The sequence below is a fragment of the Cynocephalus volans genome, chromosome 15, assembly GCF_027409185.1.
Source record: "Cynocephalus volans isolate mCynVol1 chromosome 15, mCynVol1.pri, whole genome shotgun sequence".
Lineage (NCBI taxonomy): Eukaryota > Metazoa > Chordata > Mammalia > Dermoptera > Cynocephalidae > Cynocephalus > Cynocephalus volans.
In genome coordinates, this window is record NC_084474.1 from 57286843 (window position 1) to 57309584 (window position 22742).

Sequence of the window (22742 nt, forward strand, 5' to 3'; positions counted from 1 at the left end):
TAACTTTTAAAAATATTAACATGTGTGAAGATGCAAAATGCTTTATCTAATAAACAACTATAAACCACCTAAATTCCAAATGTTAATGAATTTCCAAAAAAATTAACTAATGGAATACTATTACATAATCCAATTAACAATATTTTCTTAAAGACATATAATATATAACTGGCATGTTAGACAGCATACTCTGGGAACCTAATAGAAGTACACCTAAATCAGATTGAAGGATATGGAGCTTCTGCTACGTCTTAAAGGAAAAGATGCTAAGCAGACAAGAAGAAGAAATGGTTATCATGGTGGGAAAGGTGTTCCAGGCAGATGTATTAGCATATGCAGCATCGAGGCAGTATGAGAGACTACATGTTTGGGCACAGTACAAGTAGTTTGGCAGTTCAAAATAACTAAAGAAAGGGGCTGCAGGATGAAAGTTTCCAATGATGAGTCTGAGCAAAGGTCATGATATGACCATGAATGGCACGGACAGAAGTTCCAATTTTATCCTGAAGACAAATAGGAAACCACTGAAGGACATAATCAGAACTCCATTTTAGAAAATCACTGAGGGCTGTAGAACAGAGAAGGAATTGCAAAAGAAGGAGAGGACAGGGAGACCACTTGGAGATATAGCAACAGTCCCAGCTGGAAACAAAGGCAAGGTAACACAAAGTACAGGCCAGACACTAGGAAAATTTAGGAGGAAAAAATAATAGGACACAATGACCCACAAGATGGAGACAAAAAATGGAGACCCTTGTAAGTTAAAGATAATTCCTAGATATTGCGCTTAAGACAATAGGTAAATTGTGATACCATTAGCTATGATTAGAGAGTAAGAGTTAAATTTCGTTTTGAATATACTGAGTATTAGATACTTTGGAACATCCGAATGAATTTAGAAGTTTCAGGAAGAGGTTCTGGGCTACAGGATTAAATGAAGCACTGGTCAGTGTATGAGTAATAGCTGAAGCCACCATAGAAGGAAGAGATTACTCAAAGTACTCCCCCAAGATCAAGGATAAAAGACAAAGGTGAAGAGCCCACAAATGAAGAGGAGTTCTGCATGTATCAAATATGGACTCAAGAAGATTGAAACTACAAAACATACACTGGATTCAGCATCAAAGCTCAGTGGAGAGGCAACGTATATCATTCTAAGTCCATTTCTCTGTGATGGAAAAGAAGATAAAATGAGAACTTGAGAGAGACATAGAATCTAAGAAAATTTTCTTTGTACGCTTTTCACAATAATAGAGACAATAAGCATGCTATGTGACCACCAAAAAGAGAAATTTTAAAACACAATATTATAAAAAGAAAAATCATAACATAAAGATAATACATAACAAATAAAACCTGTAAAACTTTATATATAAAGACATGGGTTATAACGCAACATGGAAAATTAAAAACAGTCATGTTATACTTGTAATTCTTCCTTCTATGATTTCCTTTAAGGTTGTACTACGCTTTTATAATTCAAAACTGAGTTAAAATAACCACTCTACACATCTCCTCACCAAATCCCATCATACTGTTGAAACAATTAGCTATGGATAGCCTTATGATTAATAACTTAGTGAAAACTAAGACAATGATTCAATACTAATTTTCTAATAATCATCTAATCTAATTCTAAAATGTACATTCCTAAAACTGATCTGGTTATTTCCAAACATCTCAGTACTATAAGACTACCCATGTCTCACGAAACTTGGAAAATATGAGGTATATGACATATTAACATGAACAATCATAAAAATGCTTAGAAAGTAAAAGGCTCATTTAATGAAAAAAATTCAAAAATGTTTCCATATGTTTCTATGAAGTATTCTTTTCCCACTAAATGAACACATTCAAGATTTTACTTCTGGCTTTGTTTCAGGAAAAAACCCATCTGCATAGTACAGCACTTTCAAGCACATCTCAGTCATGCAATAGTTATGTCACAGCTCATATATCAAATAAAAATCACACTGAAGCCCACACAACCTCACAGACCCAAAATCTTCCTTTCTATTAGAGTATTCCTGAGAGAGTTCTCATTGTACCTCCGTGCTGATGTCACATGACTTTTGTGAGGAAGTAAAATCTTGAAACTAAAATATCAAACAGTTTGGAACACAATTCTGAATCACCTAAAAAAACACAAAACTCTCACTAGTTGTAAACTATGAATATTTCCTTTTCACAGAAACAGGTGCAGAAGTGGTGGAAAAAACCATTACTATACCTCACTGCACTGTGATTTTTTAAAAATAAAGTATTATTTCATCATATCAAAGATAATAACAGGATAATGCCTTATTTTGTACTCAGAATAACCTTAATAGATTTTTTATGCTCCTCTATTCAATTCCATATATACGTATATGGAAATGTTTCTTACAGATTAGAAACATTTTATTATCTAGAGCAGTTTTACAAACATCATATATCTGTGTACCAACTTTAGTATTACTATTCTATCTATGTAAGTGAATTGAAAATTTACATATACATCACATGGATATGCTAATATTTCAAAAAATATCTACAAATAAAAAGTACAATGTTTCAGACAGATAACAAATGAACAGTACAAGGCTATAAACTACACTTAATATAATCAACAAAATTTCTCTGGTAAAGGGCCAGAGGGTAAATATTTTCATATTTGTGGGCCACATGGTCTCTGTAGCAACTAGTCAACCCTAACATTGCAGGACAAAGCCACAGACAATATTTAAAGGAATGAGCATAGTTGTATTCCAAAAAAACAAGTAATGAGCCAGAATTGCCAACCCATGATCTTGAGAATGTGATAGAAGCCCAAAGTTGAGACAACTGGTCAGGTCTGATACCTGTCCAATAGGAAACAATGCAGCAGGTGTCCAATGAGGTAAATGTAATATAATCAATAATTACCTTTACAAAAAAGTAATATGAACAGTCAGCAAGTAGATACCCTCAAATAGTGGGGAGCATCACATCTAGAGGGCTGAAATTAAGGAAAAGCCTCCAGAACCTATGGGAATCTGGAAGGGGAAATCCACAGTAGTCTTTGATGAACTAGGATACCAGACAGGGAATGTGACCCAGCAGAAAAAAACAGGTACCCAGCAACTGAAATGGCAGTTCAAGATGGAAAGATGGTCAACCAAACAGAAGTTCAATCCAAAAGGCTAAACACAGTCAAAGCAGGATTCAACAAAGCTGAATAGATGCTCCTAAGTCACCTGAATATTGAATGTGCATTTCTTAAATCATCCCAGGTTTATGATAGGATTAGTCTGAGACTCTAAAGCATGGTTGAAAAACTAGGCAAAGATCAAGAGATTCAAGCTCTGGAAAAGAGAGTAAGGTTGGTATGGAGTACCAAGTAAACCCTTAGAGAAATGAATTACTAAAAAGTGACTACTTTTTGTAGGAAAAGATCTAAAAAGTAGGTCAAGTCAGACAGGAAGAAATTATTAGACTTTATTGATGAGTTCTGTTTTCCAGTTTACAAATAATATTAACCTAATGGCACATGAAATTTAAATGCTTTCTTCTAATAGTCAATTGAATTATAATGAAACAGGGCCAGTAGGTTGCTTGCTTGGTTAGAGTGTGGTGCTGATAACACTTAGGTCAAGAGTTCAGATCACTGTACTTGGCCAGCCACAAAAAAAAAAAACCCCATATATATATATATATATATATATATACATACATATATATATATGTGTATATATATATATATAAAAGACTAAATTTAATAAAATTATAATTTTTGTAACAGGACTATCTGTTCTTTACTTTTGACATTAAAATCTGGAGAAAATATTATTGTATATAATAATTTAAAACAATGCCATTAAATTTATTTTAATTGAATATTTGAAATAAATTTTTAATGCTATTATTAGGATTAAATAGTAACTACTGAAAGAAACTTCCTAAGATGTGAGTGTCTACCAATATGATCTGTTACAGCACTCGAGATTTTTCAGAAAACCTCAGTTCAAAAGTAACTACAATAAAGAATGATATGTATAATCAAAGAATACATGTTGTACTTCTCAGCCAGACTCAAAGACCTTTGAAAACAGGGTCTTAGGAGGTACTATCTGTTGAACTTGGTAAATACTAAGTATCTGTTGAACTGAGCTGATATATTAATCCCAATGATACCACAAAGGAGGAAATAATCAACTCTGCTTGAATGAGAGAAGTATTTCCAGAGGATACTTACTACGACTAATTGTAAAGAAAAAGCAAGATTTGGGGCATATAAAAACAAGCATATAAAAGCACAATTTAGCCTAGAAACTTTATGGTGTGATTAAGAACACCTATAATACAAAATATGTGAAAGAAAGTAGGGGTAGGGGGCAGGTGATTCTGAAAATGCAGCTAGACACCATTAGTTGAGAACAATCACAACATAAGGGGCTTTTGGTTTCATGCTAAGAAGCTTGGGTTTTATCCTGAAGTTCATGACAACTTATATCACTTCAAGATTCTTTATGATGTAAATAAAAGTAGCAGCAGCAGCAGCAAGAAGGAAAAAGAAAAGGAAGGACAGAAAGCAGACGACCAGCTTAAATCACAAGGAAAGGCAAAGTTCAAAGGTAGATCCAGCTTCAAGACCAAGTGTATTCTAAGATTGACATGTCATAGCTCTGTGACTCCATTTCTCTGAGATTCATCAATTATGCCTTCTTCCACATGTCTTCTTCAGACTTCCCAGTTTCCGAGTTGTAATGTAACATAATTGTAATGCAATGGTTGCAACACTTGCACACTTCATAGGCTCATAGCACACTGCTCAGGAAAAAGAGCCTATTTCTCTGATAGCTTCAGAAGGAAGATAACTTCTAGTTTGTACCAGCAACATACTTTCAGTCTCACTGATCTCAATTAGGTTTTTCAACTAATAATTATAGAGTGAGATAGGTGATGGAACTGTTTGGATCAGCTAAAGCCAATCAGGACCCATGCCTAAAATTGAGTCAGTAGTCAATTCCACCAAAATTGCATGATTGCTTCACAGGACAAAAAATGAGTTCTCTGAAAGAAAATCAGGGTACCACTGACAACAAAAAAAGAATGAATGCTGAGAACCGAAACAATAATGTCTATTATAGCAGACATAAAGAATTTTTAGGGCTGGCTGGTACTCAGTTGGTTAGAGCACTCTGTTGATAACACCAAGGTCAAGGGGTTTGGATCCCTGTACCATCCAGCCACCAAAAAAATAAAATAAAGATTTTTAGCAGGAAAGTAATTTATTTTTATTTGTGTTTTAGATGACTGACATAAGTTTAGTGAAAGAACTGTAAGAAAATAAGACTAAAGCTAGGGAGGTCAAGTGAAAACATAGAGCACAACAAACTAGTAATAAAAGGTAAATTCCTCAACCTGATAAGGAACATTAATGAAAAACCCACAACTAACATGACACAATGTAAAAGGCTCAATGATTTCTCCCTAAGATCAGAACAAGATAAGGATGTCTGCTTTCACCACTTCTATACAAAATTATACTGGAGGTTCTAACCAGAGCACCTAGGTAAGAAAAAGAAAAGGCACACATACAAAATATGAGGTTTAAAATAAATTATACTTTCCTTTCCCCACCCTCCACCCCCACTAACCTATCTACCAAGACAATTAAAGCTCCCTACCAGAAGTAGAATATAGCGAACACTGAGTACTTTACAAAATGACAACTGTGGCTGTATAATTTTAATTAGTGAAACAAGAACAGAAAACTAGCAACGAGCCCTTAGAAATACACAGAAAAAAAGAAAAACTTATGGAACTAGACCACTGAAGTTTCATTTTTATTAATTCTGGTTTCAGATAATGCTGGGCTAACTTTCTACTTATGGTTAATTGCTGACATTATGTCAGTAATCACTATAATATTGCATATTGACAGAGAAGGTCAACAGCTTTCATGCAATCTGAACACATAATACAAGGACATCTGTAAAATTATTTTTAAGGCAAAGTTAGTCCTTTTTGCATCTGCTATTTAATGGTGGTCATCTAATTAGCTCTGTAACAGTGGCTGCTAGCCTCTGCTCCTGGGAAAGGAGTCACAAGATCTAAAGGGTATTATCAATATACAGACGTTCTATAACAGGCTCTATGCAGAGCAAAGTTTCTCCCATGTTGCTGCCAGCCAAGCCACGGCTGCACCTAACTCTCCACTCTAAAAACTAGCTTGACTAAATCTAACAAGAAGGACCCTCACAAACTATGAACTGCCAAGAGCCTGGAGTTTGCTAACATAAAAAGGGATTGCCATTCAGGGCAGATAGCAAACCAAGTCCTCCTCCCTTCCTCCACTTCTATGCTGTCCTCACTCCTACTATGTGTAAGACTGGTAGACAATAGGTAAGCAGGAGGCAAACATCCAGCCAGATGTACATGTGAGTTAAAGAAGTAAAAGGCAGACAACTTCAAGCTTGTCTTCAGGTATAAGTGAGTAAAGTAACTGCCAGAAGCCCCTCCTGTCTTGCCCTCTGATGGCAAATGAAAGATGCCTCTTGTCTACCCCTTCCCTCAGCATCTCGTTACTACAGGAAGATTCCACATTTAGGGACTGCCCCATCTTACAATCAAGGCAACAAGGATGAGAGTAAGGAAAGAATCAATGGGCTTGTAAGAACTGGAGATATCTGGCTGGTAGGCTTCCACAACCAAGCACCGTCCCTTCTGCACCTTAGTCATTGGTCACCTGACATAGTTCTCACATGTATTCTTAATATCTCAGCCAAAAGAAAGCTATACCTATAGGAAAGACTGTTAGGCACTAAATTTTATTTTTTAAGTCCGTATAACATGTACATCTATTGTTCAACTTGCAGGGACTAAACTTTCAAATACAGTTTCAGGAATGTTCAATGTCTATGTCTAACGCGAGGGCACAAAATGTGAGTGTATAAATGTGCATACACAAAAACACTGTAAAAATGAAATGAGAACTGATCCAGTGAATTCCACTGGTAGCCATGACAGAAAGACACTAAGAATACTGTAGAGTGCTACAGAAGTATCTGCCGAGAGAACACAGCTCAAAGAGTTGAGTCTGAGAACAATGGAGTCAACAAAAAATTCTGTACCAAGAGGATTAAAGATAAGGTGCAAAGCATGGATCATTCTCCAGGATAGATCACATATTAGGTCAGAAATCAAGTCTCAATAAATTCAAAAAAAATGGAATTATCCCATGTATCTTCTCAGACCACAATGGATTAAAACTAGAAATTAATAACAAATGAAACTCTGGAAACTATAAAAACACATGGAAATTAATCAGCATTCTACTTAATGACATATGGGTCCAAGAAGAAATCAAGCAGGAAATCAAAAAATTTATTGAAACTAATGAAAACAATGATACATCATACCAAAAACTGTGGGATACTGCAAAAGCAGTATTGAGGGGAAAATTTATTGCATTAAATGCTCACTTCAGAAGAATGGAAAGATGGCAAGTGAACAACCTAACACTTCACCTTAAAGAACTAGAAAAACAAGAACAATCCAAACCTAAAGTTAGCAGACGGAAAGAAATCATTAAGATCAGAGCAGAACTGAATAAAATTGAAAACCAAAAAACAATTCAAAAGATCAACGAATCAAAAAGTTGGTTTTTTGAAAAGATAAATAAAATTGACAAACCATTAGCATGGCTAACAAAAAAAAGAAGAGAGAAGACTCAAATAACCAAAATTAGAAATGAAAAAGGCGATATTACAACTGATTCATCTGAAATACAAGGAATCATTCGAGACTACTATAAACAACTATACGCCAACAAATTTGAAAATCTGGAGGAAATGGATAAATTTCTGGACACACACAAGCTCCCAAAACTGAACCATGAAGACGTAGAAAATTTGAACAGACCAATAACAATAAAGGAGATTGAAGCTGTTATCAGAAGGCTGCCAACAAAGAAAAGCCCAGGACCAGATGGATTCACGCAGAATTTTACCAAACATTCAAAGAGGAATTGACACCGATTCTTTACAAACTATTCCAAAAGATTGAAACGGACACAAATCTCCCAAACTCATTCTATGAAGCAAACATCATCCTGATACCAAAACCAGGTAAAGATATAACCAAAAAAGAAAACTACAGGCCGATATCCTTGATGAATATAGATGCAAAAATCCTCACTAAAATACTAGCAAACAGAATACAGCAACACATACGTAAAATTATTCATCACGATCAAGTGGCATTCATCCCAGGGATGCAAGGTTGGCTCAACATACGCAAATCAATAAATGTGATACACCATATTAATAAACTCAAACACAAGGACCATATGATCATCTCTATAGATGCTGAAAAAGCATTTGATAAAGTTCAGCACTCATTCATGACAAAGACCCTCTATAAGTTAGGTATAGAGGGAAAGTATCTCAACATAATTAAAGCCATATATGCCAAACCCACTGCCAATATCATCCTGAATGGGGAAAAGCTGAAAGCTTTTTTCCTTTAAGAACAGGAACTAGACAAGGATGCCCACTCTCACCACTCCTATTCAACATAGCGTTGGAAGTACTAGCCAGAGCAATCAGAGAAGAGAAGGAAATAAAGGGCATCCAGATTGGAAAAGATGAAGTCAAACTGTCCCTGTTTGCAGATGACATGATCCTATATATCGAACAGCCTAAAACCTCTACAAAAAAACTCTTGGAATTGATAAATGATTTCAGCACAGTAGCAGGATACAAAATCAACACACAAAAATCAGTAGCATTTCTTTTCTCCAATAGTGAACATGCAGAAAGAGAAATCAAGAAAGCCTGCCCATTTACAATAGCCAGCAAAAAAATAAAATACTTAGGAATTGAGTTAACCAAGGATGTGAAAAATCTCTATAATGAGAACTACAAACCACTGCTGAGAGAAATTAGAGAGGATACAAGAAGATGGAAAGATATCCCATGCTCTTGGATTGGAAGAATCAACATAGTGAAAATGTCCATACTACCCAAAGTGATATACAAATTCAATGCAATCCCCATCAAAATTCCAAAGACATTTTTCTCAGAAATGGAAAAAACTATCTAGTCATTTATATGGAACAATAAAAGACCACGCATAGCCAAAGCAATGCTGAGCAAAAAAAATAAAGCTGGAGGCATAACACTACCTGACTTTAAGCTATACTACAAAGCTATAATAACCAAAACAGTATGGTACTGGCATAAAAACAGACACACTGACCAATGGAATAGAATAGAGAATCCAGAAATCAACCCACACACTTACTGCCATCTGATCTTTGACAAAGGCACCAAGCCTATTCACTGGGGAAGGGACTGCCTCTTCAGCAAATGGTGCTGGGAGAACTGGATATCCATATGCAGGAGAATGAAACTAGATCCATACCTCTCACCGTATACTGAAATCAACTGAAAATGGATTAAGGATTTAAATATACACCCTGAAACAATAAAACTTCTTAAAGAAAACATAGGAGAAACACTTCAGGAAATAGGACTGGACACAGACTTCATGAATACGACCCCCAAAAAACGGGCAATCAAAGGAAAAATAAACAAATGGGATTATATCAAACTAAAAAGTTCTGCACAGCAAAAGAAACAATGAAAAGAGTTAAAAGACAACCAACAGAGTGGGAGAAAATATTTGCAAAATATACATCTGACAAAGGATTAATATCCAGAATATATAAGGAACTCAAACAACTTTACAAGAAGAAAACAAGCAACCCAATTAAAAAATGGGCAAAAGAGCTAAGTAGGCATCTCTCTAAGGAAGATATACAAATGGCCAACAGACATATGAAAAAATGCTCAACATCACTCAGCATCCGGGAAATGCAAATCAAAACCACATTGAGATACCATCTAACCCCAGTTAGGATGGCTAAAATCCAAAAGACTCTGAACGATAAATGCTGGCGAGGTTGCAGAGAAAAAGGAACTCTCATACATTGTTGGTGGGACTGCAAAATGGTGCAGCCGCTATGGAAAATGGTATGGAGGTTCCTCAAACAATTGCAGATAGATCTACCATACGACCCAGCTATCCCACTGTTGGGAATATACCCAGAGGAATGGAAATCATCAAGTCGAAGGTATACCTGTTCCCCAATGTTCACTGCAGCACTCTTTACAATAGCCAAGAGTTGGAACCAGCCCAAATGTCCATCATCAGAAGAGTGGATACGGAAAATGTGGTACATCTACACAATGGAATACTACTCAGCTATAAAAACGAATGAAATACTGCCATTCGCAACAACATGGATGGACCTCGAGAGAATTATATTAAGTGAATCAAGTCAGGCACAGAAAGAGAAATACCACATGTTCTCACTTATTGGTGGGAGCTAAAAATTAATATATAAATTCACACACACACACAAAATCGGGGGGGGGGGGAAGAAGATATAACAACCACAATTACTCGAAGTTGATACGACAAGCAAACGAAAGGACATTGTTGGGGGGAGGGGGGAGGGAGGAGGGAGGGAGGTTTTGGTAATGGGGAGCAATAATCAGCCACAATGTATATAGACAAAATAAAATTTAAAAAAAAAAAAAAAAAAAGATAAGGTGCAAAGAATCTTTAGGGTAAAATGAGTTACTCTGCTCTGGAAAATTACTCTTAGGGTAGGGAATGTTGATTCCCAGAGCATACATGCATATGTACAAGTGAGGCTAAATAAAGAAAATAGGATTCTGGTGGAGTGTTCACCTGCCCTCTTCTCCTTATTGGCTTAAACATAGAACCAGCCCACATAACTTGTTACTCAGAATTCTGTTCATACACAGAAAATATTTAGCACAGTCTTAATTCTTTAAACTATAATCAAAGAAAAACGAATGATCGTTATGTGGTTACACATTTTTAACTGCTTGACTACTATAAGAACTGTATACAGTGACATACAAGTATATGCATATTATTTTGAGACCTACAGAATTTACATCTCACATCTTTAAACAAAAACTCTTGAACCCCAAATCAAATATTAACAGTTTGTGTACATTATGCAGTTAAAGTTCCATAACTGAAGCATTTGAAAACTTTATAGAATACACTATTTCAAATGTAATTTTTCTTTGAGCTTCTCTTACATAAAGAATGCTTAATGTAACTGTGAACCATTTTAACATACACAACTATGTATTACATGAAGTTATAAAATAATTTAAAACAGTAGTGAAAAAATGTAAATCAATCTACTGCAAAGAGACTGTGCCCTTCCCTGCTAAACAGAGCAAAAATTATTAATATTTACAGATCTTGGTAATATTTACAGATATTAAAGTTAGTAGAGAAATATTCAAGGATTCAAATTAATAAATCCATCAAAAGTCAAGTATGAATTATATTTTAACACTGCACTTGCCATAATGAGTAATGATTTTGAAATTTAAGCGTACAGTATGTTACAGCATTACTTTTTTAGAAGATACAACCTTCGTAAGGAACATGTCAAGACTTCATGAGAGTGGTAAAGATGGCAGAACAGATGGTATCTGGCATCACCCTCTCCCACAGTCAACAAATTTACAACTATTAAAAAGCAATGACTGTGAAGCTGGGGCCACTAGAGCTCAGGGGAAGACGAGGAAAGAGCTACAGAGTTCACTAAGGTGGGATAAACCATGATCAGAGAAAGAAAGGACCACTCCAACCGTTTCGAGCCCCAGCCACTTCAAGGCTGGCCCTGGTGAGCACACAGAGCACAAGCTGACAAAAACCACAGCTGTGCCCTTCATATGAAGTTGCTTGAAGGCTTCAGGGGAGAAGTGGGCGTTGGTGGCCGCCAGGACAGCAAGACCACTGACAGGGTTCCCATGGACCTACATAAGAGTAAAAAGCCACACACAACTGAAAAAAGGAGCCACTCAGAGGCCAGTGAGTCATCACAAGGGACCAGCACACAGCCCACCCCATGGGAAGTGTTTGGAATGTGGGAGTGTGAGAGAGATTGGCCCACTAGGAGAACACTGGGGCACAGCACAGACAACTGATCTGCCCCCTATCAGCACAGGCCCACTCAGTGAAGACTAGTCAGGAATACAGAACTGCAGGGGGTACAGTTTGCTGAAAAGATTCAGGCCCAGATCGGAGTTTCCACATAACCCAGATGTACCAGATCTCACAAGACCAGGAAGTGCTTATAAGGTCAACAATTAAAACCTGAGCTGCACAAAAGGCTTTCCCAGGGAATCAGAAGCAAAGTAGCAATTTACCTCAACCACAGGGCTCAAGTTCTGGTCCCCACAGGAAGTTCCCTCATTTTACAAGTAATCAAAGGACAACAAATTAGTTCCAGTGCAGAGTTTAAGCAGTAGGGGTAGCTAATAATCCAGCACAGAATTGAAAGAAAACACAAAAAACCCACATATCAGAACAGAGTTCTGATGTTAACCAGGAAAGGGCTGACACCACCAAAGAACACCTATAAAACCTGGAACAGCCGGAAGCCCACCAGGCTCCCAAGGGGGAGGGGGCGATGAGGGCCTCAGCCATGCCCCCCAACATTCACAACCAGCCCAGTGACGACCACTGAGCCACTGCTGGAAACTCCCTAGCCTCCCAAGCAGAAGCAGCGGGAGGCCAAGCGCCTCAGCCATGCCCCCTCTCCCCTTCCCCGTCTTCCCGCCCTAATCCCCTCCCCTTTCCTCTCTCCCCCTCCACTCCAACTGCTCTGCAACAACATCTTAGGATGGAAAAAAAAAAATTTAGTAAATAAAAATAAAATAAAAAATAAACACAAGCAGTTCCCTGAAATCTAGCACCCCAACTCGTGGTTCTGTTATTTTTTACTTTAACAGCTTTTTGACCCATAAAATGTTGTTCAAATTTTCTACCTCAAAGAATATACTCTGGATTAATGAAAATATGGGCTGCAAAAAGCTTTTAAAATTATTTCACTATTGTTATTTGTCTTTTCTGTAGACATAAATCACTACTTTAAAATCAGGAATTTAAGAAGTCAATCATTTATAAAGAGATTTTTATTATAATTGTATTTGTTCCAATGATTTGACCTATATGTTCAATGTTCATATGTATTTATGAATAACTAATTGAGTATTCTTTATGAAAAATATTTATATTTCAAATCAATCTCTCTGTGGTAAAGAACAAGCAAAATTTGATAAAATCAACGTAGTATTTAATCCTACATACAATATCAGGATGTTTATCATAATGGGAAATACATTTTATTATGAAAGGCAACTATAAAAAGATCTAATAGAATCAGCAAATTTGGGATTAAAGAAATTATGCAACCAAAATTTTGTTTTAAATTGAGAAAAGTTAATGATAGGTAAAATATTAATTTTCTTATGTTTCAATGTAAATGAATATTCTACTACCCTATATATTATACTTTAATTGTTGGTTAGTCCAGAATTTCAATCTAATATACAAGGGGTCTTCAAAAAGTTCATGGGAAGATTCTTATTACCTTTCAGTTCTATTTTTCCACAACCTTTTTGAAATACCCTCATATATATTAGCATATAATTGGAGATAAACATGGCAGACATTATTAAACCACAATTTAAAAAATCAGTACTATATTCTAAAACAGCAGTTCAACACATACCAACTTATACTCTAATCAAGGTGACTTACCTGACAAAGCTATTTTTTATTCGCAAAAAAAAAAAAAAATGCTTCCAATGTAGATGTATACTTTGATAGATACTCCATGTTGGTTATCTTATACAGTTACATACTTTAGGTATCAGAAAAAAACAATTCATGAAACTGTAATGATTTATTCCCAAATCTTCTAAATTAATCTTATTCTTTATATACATGTCTATGTCAGTATATTCTCAAATTTTCATCACAACTCTTAAGTTACGCTATTCTAACTAGGTGTCTTTTTTTTTAATGCCAGAGGATTGAATTACGTCTCCCAAAAAGATATGTTGAAGTCCTAACCTCCAGCACCTCAGAACGTGACCTTATTGGGAAATAGGATCATTGCAGATATAATCAGTTAAGGTGAAGTCATACTGAGGAGGGTGGGCCTCTAATCTATATATATAACTGCTGTCCTTACAAGAAGAAAAAGACACACAAGGGAGAATGTCATGTGATGATAGAGGCAAAGATTGGAGTTGCAGCTACAAGCCAAGGAAAACCAAGGATTGATGGCCACCAAAAGTTAGAAAGGGCAAGAAAGGATTCTCGCCTAGTGGACTCAAAGTGAACATGGACTGCCAACACTTTGATCTCGGACTTCTAGCCTCCAGAACTGTGAGACAATAAATTTCATTTGTTTTAAGCCACCCAGTTTGTAGTACTTTGTAGCAGCCCTAGGAAACTAATACAGTCTCTTTCTTCACTGTGTGTAATTAACCCTTGTCCCATTTTTAAAGCCATAACTGACCTTGAAATAGCTGATACAGCAGAGTCTACATTCCTGACTACAATCATGTTTTTTTCTTTTCAGCTATCTGTTCCCAGAACTGAACAGATCGCATAGTACAGGTGAGGGTACTTCAAAAAGTTCATGAAAAGATTTGTGTTATCTTCTAATTTTATTTCACAAACTTTTTGAAGTACACTCACATTTTTCAAATGTTTAATAATTGGATGAGACTGAAGAAATACATTTTAGGTTGTGAACCAAAAGAATACATTAAAGTCAGCTTCAAAGGCAAAAAAAAAAGGAGAGGGGTGAGTATATTGTACACAAATCTAACTCATTCCTCAGTATCATCAACAGTAGCTTATTAAAACACACTCTTTATTTAATACTTATTTGTTTGTTTGTTTATTTATTTATTTATTTTAAAAGGTGACCGGTAAGGGGATCTTAACCCTTGCCTTGGTGTTGTCATCACCACACTCACCCAGTGAGCCAACCGGCCATCCCTATATGGGATCTGAACCTGTGGCCTTGGTGTTATCAGCACCACACTCTCCCGAGTAAGCCACGGTCCGGCCCAAAGCACACTTTTTATAACGTTGTCTATAAAAGATTTTCTATAAGACTGACAAATCATACTAATACATATACTGGTTACTTTTCAAAGATCCAATGAAATGTATTTAGTCATTATTAAACGCACTGTGTTTCTCTCAAATCTACTCTATATACTCAGATTTTGTACAGGGTATTTTCTGCCATTTAGATTATTTTTCAATTCAAACATCCATTCTCTTTTCTTAAATTACATCTAAAATACTCATTCCTGTTCCAGGAAGTAGCATCTAAAAAAAAATTACAAACATTATCTAATCTCTAAGACAATACAGGAACAAAATTAAGTATACCTTATTAACATTCTAAATGAGTTTTTGATCCTTACAAAAATTATTCATTTGTTAATAAAAATAACATATGCTATAAATGAGCTCTCAATACCTGAACATGAATTCTAGCAAAATAGAATCTCTAAATTCAATAAACACTCATATTATGAAACGTTTATATAGAGACACTTTAAAACTCACAAGATTTGTAAAAAGTAGTGTCTTTTTACTCTAATTTAAATTTCATTAAGTCTCACTGGTAGTTCTTAATGCAAATCCAACTCATTTTTATTTTTAAGTAAGGATAAATTCATAGTCAATGCCTTAGAACATATTATTTTTCAGTTGGGGGGGGCAGAATTAATGTGAAAACAGGAAAAGAAAAAGCACATCACTACACCTCAATCTTTTTCCTAAGTGGCTAAAGAACTATTCAACAACTCCAAAATCCTTTTTATACGCACACCTGGGAAGAATACCGAATCCGTAACTTTCCTCAGAGTTACACTGATGTGGTTTTAGGCCAGATGTTTAAATGTTACAGTATGTACATTTTCTTCCCCTCTTCTAAGGCTGAAGTAAAATAAGAGGAATATTTGACTTCACTCCACAAGAGACCTATTTAATAGTTTGGCGGTTATGTAAGTAAAGGTAGCTTGGCTAAGTCAATGTTGACGACATACAGAACGACATGATCCTAATGAGTTGGAAAATATTGGCTCTCATGAGAATAGACCAGATGCTACTGAGCTGAGAAAGCTACTGTATTATTGAATTTCATTTTTATGAGGTAAAATTTATTATTCAAGCATTAAGGTATCCCACATGAAATCTTGCATAAAATACTTTTAAAGTTACTTTCTGGAAAGTAGATTTTTATTTTAACATTAAGACATCACTTAAATAAGGAATTCAAATATGCATTTGATCACCTTTAACACAGATTTTTAAAGTCTGTAAGTTATTTCCCTGTAAATACCCGATTAATGGAACTGGACTATCAACAAAATAATGAACTATCTAAATAAGGAAAAAGTGGTAGCAAGTCCTTATTTTCCAGAGCAAACCAAAGCTATGTGTGACTTTGTATTTTATCTTCTGGCAAAATGAAAACATAAAGAATTTCTAATATTTCAGTACCGTCAGAAACATGAACAACAAAAACACATAATTCAATAATCCCAATTAATAATACAGATTTACCCTGGGTTAAAATATATATATATATATATATATATATATATATAGTTTAAACTTTAACATCTCTGCTTTATCCTTTATAATTTCCTTATTATTTCAATTAAATTTCCAATATTTGCTACACTTTCATTAAATATTTTCTAGTGGAGTAACAAGCTTTAATTATCTTATTCTATTTCTGGTCTAATTTACCAGAGAGGTAGTTTGGTATAGCAGAAATAATAACAGAAATGTCCAAAGGCCTGGCTTCAAAAATTGGCAAACTCAATGAATAGCTATGGAATGATACTTAATAAAAACACTAAATTGTTCTGTGCATAAATTTTCCCATCTGTTAAACAGGATATATAACCTGCCAACAATACTACTGATAATAAGCCAATGAATTAACGCATGGGAAATATCAACTTAAAATAGGTGAATCAACTCAGATTATTCAAGTAGATTTTATGGCATCCAGTCCCTACATTATGCAGCTCACTATAGGAAAAATGCTTAGCAGACAGCTGTAAAGTATGTGAAAAAGTAGATAAAAAGATAGGGTTTCATATTTCTATTATCCCACTGCATTGTCATATTCATTTATAGGTTTACTGACACACTCCCATTCAGAATCCCTAGGAGAACTGAGAACATACGGTTCATCATCAGCTTCTGTTGAGTGTGGTGTGGTCTCTTATAGACAGCCCTATTAAAGGGGCACCAGTGTTCAATTTCTTCACAACGTCCAAACAGCTAGATCTAGCCAATGTCGTTAATTTTGTTCTTTTCTCGTCAACATCATTACTCACTATACTGTTAGCTTTCTTGCTTTACTCTTTGAATTTACCATTGCCCTATTATCCTCTTGGCTGAAACTTTGGATCATCCAAACTCCAATTTTGACAGGGGTTATGTAAGCCTCCAGGAACTTTATACCCTAGATCCACTTCCACAGGTAATATCCCCATATAGATGATTCCAGCAATGTTCTATGTCTAGGATAAGAACAACAAATCAACTCTCAGGAGAGCTCTATGAGCAGCTATAAAGATATTATCATTTTACAGATGAGAAAATTAACTGAAACTCAGTGAAACAAACCAACCTTCATTTAGTCATATAAACAGTTTTACATGACTTTACAATCCAATTCAGTGATCTCTCCTAAATGTCAACAGTTGAAAAGTGAAAATATTCTTACTACTTGTCAGAGATAGTAAGATATTCACTACAAGAATATATGTACCTAACACATGGATTTAAAAAGTTTAATGCAAAAAATCAAATATCTAATAAGTATTAGCATGAAACTTTTTAATTTTTACTTTAATATACTTTTAGTTTCATTTTGATTTTTGCAAGAACTGAGAAAGAAGGATTCATCATCATAGCTTTATGGAACCCATAATTCAACATTCACACAGATATTAAGGCTTAGATAAACTCATTCACAAAATAGAAACTAATGGCTCATTCAACACACAAAATTATCACATGCTTTCTGACATATTCTAATATAGAGTTTATCAAAGAAAAATATATTTTCTTCCTGAGGCATTTTGCAGTTTTGATGCTTGAAATTAGATTTAGTATTACATTTCTATGGCACATTATCAGTCCAACATTTAGAATGAGAAGACTGAGGCACAAAGTTGTTGCATATTCTACTTTACGACTCAATGAAATCCAACAAACTAATATGACACTATTGTATATGCATAGGCATGTTTAACAGCTTCACTTATTAAAAGAAAAAAAATGAGGTTAAATAAATAGCTACAAGTTGAAAAATTACTGAAATAATTCTGGACCTGTAAAACCAAAAACAAAAGATTATTTTTCTATGCTTAACTTTCTATATATTAAAAAAAAAAAATCACTAAGTAGTCACAACTTGCAATTAATGAAATGGTAACATAGGAACTCAATTATAAATAAATTTTCCTAAAAATGTCAAAAATCAGTTCAGATAGATAGTGTTATTTTGGTGGTAGTAGAGGTTACACATACACATTTCTTGCAAGCAGAACTAACAGAACGGGCATGGAGAAAACAAAGATGAAAAGAGAAGGAAGAAATGAGTCTAGAAGGCTAACATCACTGAAATTGGTGGCCTTGGGAATAAAGCTGAATGATAAGACCAGGAAAATATTTTGAAATAAAAAAAAATGCTTGCAAGAAGAAAAGAACTAAAAGTAATGCTGATGACCAAGAAGCATGATCAGTAACAAAAAAGAAAGAAACCCCATATTTCTAAATTATACCAAGGTGCAATGTAAAGATGTACTTGAGTGTACTAGAAAAAATCAGACAAAAGGTCACCATCAGAAAGTGAAAAGGCAATACAAAGAATCGCAGAAAATGTTTGTAAACCATATATCTGATAAGGGACCTGTATCTAAAATACATAAAGAATTCTCAAAATTCAAAACAAACAAAAAAGAAGTCAACTAAGAAAGAGACAAAGGACTTGAATAGACATTTCCTCATGGAAGAGATATAATTAGTCAATAAATATATATAAAGATGAGGAAAATGAAAATCAAAACCATAAAGACAGCACTTCACACCCCCAATAATGGCTAGAACCAAAAAGACAAATAACAATATGGCAAGGACGTAGAGAAACTGGAACCATCAAACACTGCCAGTAGAAATGCACTATGGTGCAGCTGCTTTGAAAAATACTCTGGCAGTTCCTCAAAAGGTTAAAGTCACCACATGACCCAGAAATTCTACTCCTAGGTATATACCAAAGACAAACAAAAGCATATGTTCACAAAAAAACTTGTACACAAATGTTCATAGGAACATTACTCGTAATAGTCAAAAGCAGAAATAACTGAAATGTCCCTCAACTAATAAATAGACAAAACAAAATGCTGTATATATACACAACGGAAGACTTTTCAGCAATAAAAAGCAATGAAATACTGACACGTGCTACAATATGTGCACACTTTGAAACAGTATGCTAAGTGAAAGAATTCAGTCAAAAGAAAACTGCATTTTATATTATTTATAAGAAATGTTCAGAATAAGCAAATCCATAGAGACAAAAAGTAGATTAGTATTTGCCTAAGATTGGGGATATGAGAGGCTTAGAGAGTGCTCACTAAGGAATGCAGAACTTTGGGAGATAATGAAAACATTCTAAAATTGATTGTAGTAATGGATTCACAACTCTGTGAATATACTAAAAGCCACTGAAATATGTTCTGGAAAAGGGTGAATTGTATGATAGGAGAATTGTATCTCAATAAAGCTGTTTTTAAAAAAAGATTGGACAGAAGGAATGGAAAGGAGGAAAGAAGCCACGGTAAAACATTTCTGACTTGGTGGGGGAGGGTAAACCTGGACAAAGGCATGAATGTGGAAGAGAATATAGTATATTTAGGAAAAGCATTGGAAACAAGAGTAGTAACAGACAAATAGGACTGCATAAAAAGAAAAAGCAGACTCTGCACAGCAAAGCAAAGAACTGAGTGAAGAAACAACATAGAAAGTGAGAGAAAATACCTGCAAACTATATATCTGACAAAGGATAATACACAAAATACGAATATTAAATGAACTCAAAAAACTCAATAGCAAAAACACAAATAATTCTATTTAAAAATGGGCAAATAACCTAAACAGATATTTCTCAAAAGAAGACATACAAATAGCCAACAGATTCATGAAAAAAATGCATCATTAATCACTTGGGAAATGTAAATTAAGTCCACAATGAGATGTCACCATATACCTGTTAGAATGGCTACTATCAAAAAGATGAAAGATATGTGTTGGCAAGTATATGGACAAAAGAGAACACTTTGTACACTCTTAGCATAGCCAATATGGAAAACGGTATGGCGGTTCCTCAAAATACTAAAAGTAGAGCCATCACATTATCCAGCAATCCCACTTATGGGTATATATACAAAGGAAATAGAATCTTGTCAAAGAGATATCTGCACTATCATGTCTATTGTAACATTATTCACAATAGCCAAGAGATGGAATCAATCTAAGTATCCATCAACAGATGAAATAGATAAAGGAAATATGATATATACACACAGTGGAATACTATTCAGCCATTAAAAAAGAAACCCTGTCATTCTCGGTCACATGGATGAGCCTGAAGGACACTATATTAAGCAAAATTAGTCAGGTACAGAAAGATCTCACTCATGTAGAATCTAAAGAAGTTGATCTCACAGAAATAAAGAGTAGAATAGTGGTTATCAGTGGCTGGGGAAGGGTGGAACCAGGATGAGGAGGGGAGGTAAAGAGATATGCTGTTCAAAGGGTACAAAGTTTCACTTAGAAAGCAGGAGTTGTTTTTGAGATCTACTGCCCAGCATGATGCCCATAGCTAATAATAACTATTGTATATTTCAAAATTGCTAAAAGAGTAAATTTCTAATATCTCCACAAAAAATGATGAGATAGATGTTAATAGACTTTAATCATTCCATATTATACATAATATATAAAACATCACATTGTATCCTGTATGCATACACAATTACAATTTCTCAATTAAAAACAATTAAAACATTAATTTTTAAAATACGCATTGTTTTAATCTGCTTAGTTTGTGGTAATCTGATACACAGCAACAGAAACCTAGAACAATCTTATTACAGGTTTCCATGTGTACTGTGGTTTTAAGTATATATATATAAGCACATAATTTTGTAACTATTTAAGTTTCCTGTCCAAATCAAGACGCTTTTGAATTTGAAAATTATACTACAGATAATCAAAATTATGTAAATTTTGAAACATTTATTGACCAATACATTAATGCCCATAAAGTATTTTTTAAAAAATACTTTCAAGATTTCTATAAAAAATAAAATTATATAGCCACGTATATTAAAGCTAATACATTTTATTATAGTAATTATCTGAACAGTAAAAATAGTCTAAGTATTTGTTCATGAATCTAATCTATATGTTAGTCATATCTTTTTCTAATAGCATATCACTTATATTTTCTAAAATGTCGGGGGGGGTATGCTTTTTCAATATAAACTTTTGAAAAACTACCAAACTGTTTTCCAAAGCAGCATAAGTTATTTTTTATTTTAACAATTCAATAGGAATATGTAAATTCCAAACAAGCACAAAGAGCAAAATGAAGAAATAATAGCATTTTTTTAAGTAGCATAGCATAAAAGAAAACAAAAAAATAAGATGTTAGAAAGGTCAAAAAACAATAATCGTACTAACATAAATGGACTGAATTTATAAGCTAAAAAGCAGATTATAAAACTTTATTAAAAATATCCAATTATATGCTGTTTCCAAGACATAAAACATACACATAAGTATAAAGACAGGTTTTAAGTAAAAGAATGGAAGAAAAAGTACAGGCAAATACCAACTAAAAGAAAGCTAGTCATAACTACGTTAAAATAAGTAAACATAGATGAGTCAAAAGACTGAAGAACTCATTACATTTAATAAAAGAATAAAATTCAAAATCAAAATATAAATGTATGATTGTGAGCACTTATAGACAAACTAAAATTTGCGTGCTATTTCAGGGGATTCAGAGAACTCAAAGCCCATTAATAAGCCCCAAGTGAAGAACCTCTATGCCAATGCAACATTTGTCTTGTCATTCTTTATAGAATCCTAAAACCTGGCAGCAAAACAACTATATTTTTTTGTTAGTCACTGGCTAGATCAAATAAGAAGACTCTATTGCAATGCATTATTTCAGAATTTATAATATATTCCCCATAGTAAGATCTGAGATTAAAACCTTCAAAAGTATCATACAAAAAAAAGTTAGATAAATGAAATAAAAGATACAAACTATTATTTTAAGCGTGACTGTACTTAAATATATAACCTTCTTTAAAAACTGTTTTGTGTTACTGAAAACAGTAACATGATTATATTTTGAACTGAAACAAATAAAAAAAAGCAAGTTTTCTATATGTTTTTTGTTTACATGCAAACTGTGTGACAAGATGAAGATAATGTTACATACTGACATCAAAGCAGAAATTTTTATTTTTAGTAGTTAATTAACTCATTCAGAGTGTAAGATTAGTGTTTTTCACATAAAAAGCAAAATTTGCTTAGCAAGTCATACCAAGTATTATGAGCAAGAATTTTATTTCACTTTACCAGCATAATCAAACATACTGTATTTATAGTTGATTTGGTTATCATTTCAAACATATACATTGATCCTCTCAAAAGTTATTCATGTGAGGCCAAACGGTATATTATACAAGAAGTTGGTAAAAATCTCTTGCAATTGTAAAACATATCCAGAAACTAATGCC

General features: G+C 34.2%; 1 protein-coding gene across 2 annotated transcripts in view; it reads right to left on the reverse strand.

Moving 5' to 3' along the window:
* VPS13B (vacuolar protein sorting 13 homolog B) overlaps window positions 1-22742 on the reverse strand; it is a 794525-nt gene that overhangs the window by 619830 nt on the left and 151953 nt on the right. The gene's annotated exons all lie outside the window — the stretch shown is intronic.